The sequence below is a fragment of the Poecilia formosa genome, unplaced genomic scaffold (genome assembly GCF_000485575.1).
Source record: "Poecilia formosa unplaced genomic scaffold, Poecilia_formosa-5.1.2 Scaffold638, whole genome shotgun sequence".
In the NCBI taxonomy this organism is placed as follows: Eukaryota; Metazoa; Chordata; class Actinopteri; order Cyprinodontiformes; family Poeciliidae; genus Poecilia; species Poecilia formosa.
The window spans coordinates 48604-49958 of NW_006800577.1; the positions used below are offsets into that span (position 1 = coordinate 48604).

The window sequence follows — 1355 nt, forward strand, 5'->3', positions numbered from 1 at the left end:
CTGCTACAGCTCAGAGTCACTGATTGCCCCTCAGTTATCTGACCAGAGGAGATCAGTTTAGCAGAGAGAAACTCTGGAGCATCTGGAGGAAAAAAATGCAAATCTCATCATCTGGATATTTTACTGATTGCCAGAGGAGAGGAGAGAAGGAAAATAGTGTAAATGTGTAAAATGTGTAAAAAAGAAGTCATTGAAAAACATTCATCAGTAAAATGGCACAGAGTAACTGTGATGTAGGTTCTATCTTTTCCTCTTTCTCTTTTAGCCTTTTTTCACTGCTTACATGCACACTCTGCAGCTTACGTAACAATGTTTATGTGTGCCTGCAGACAGTCAATACATAAACAAACTAAAACTGATTAGACTACCGTTTAGGGAAGGTACAGATTGCAGAGAAGAATAAAAAGCTAAACTCACGCTACAATCTTTGCCTGACTTGGTTTCATCCGAAAGGTGAGCTAAGGGTGGCCCAGTGCTGGACGGTGAATGTAACTCCGTATATGTTCCATTTAGGGTTGCCACCTGTCTCGTAAAATACAAAACTGTGCCGTAATGGGCTGTTAAACGATTTGTTCTGTATTCTACAAATGTTTATGTGTAATAATAAAGAAGTGGTCTCTGAGTATTTCATATAGCAGGCTGCCCCAGTCATTGTTTGCCTCATGGTATTGGTGTTGCGATATTGTGCCCAACTGCTTTCTGGGTAACACACACGACGCAGCCCAACCGCCCCCCCCCTTTACATATAGGGACTGGTTCCTTATTTTAATTCCTGAAAGGTGGCAACCCTAGTTCCATTTGTATGGCTTGTAACATTTGATCATTTTTCAGCAGTAAGTCTGTTTTTATATTTAACTAACTCTCATTATTTCTCAAGGTAATTTACGTTCTGGTCGGGTCCTGAAACTGGTTAACGGACCTGGTGGAGCACAAAGACAAAAATGAGTGAACTCTAACAACTGTTTAGTGATCAGACATACCAAAATATTTGCAAAGGTGAAGAATCTTTTTTTTAATAAATACTAAAGAATGTCTGTATATTTCCCAGTAGAAATTTGCTTGTTCTTTATTTAGCTAAATAACTGAAGGTGAGTCAGAAATTGTAGTTAGGACGAGTGTTGCTTCAAAATAATGTTACTCAAAAAAAGTAAAGGGCAGTAAAATAACTTCTGATGTACTTTTTTTAAAAAGTTATGCCTTTAAATGCATCTAGTTATCACCCATCTCTACTTTATAGTTTGTGTAAATTGAATTATGGAAAATTAAGAGTTTATTCTAAAGTCCATGTGGAAATATTGGTAGAATAAAATGTTAATATCATGAGGAGTAAACATACACACAGAGGCAGAGCGGTG

General features: G+C 37.5%; 1 protein-coding gene across 2 annotated transcripts in view; it reads right to left on the bottom strand.

The window, feature by feature from the left end:
- Positions 1-1355, bottom strand: part of LOC103130481 (Fc receptor-like protein 3) — a 7342-nt gene that overhangs the window by 2932 nt on the left and 3055 nt on the right. The gene's annotated exons all lie outside the window — the stretch shown is intronic.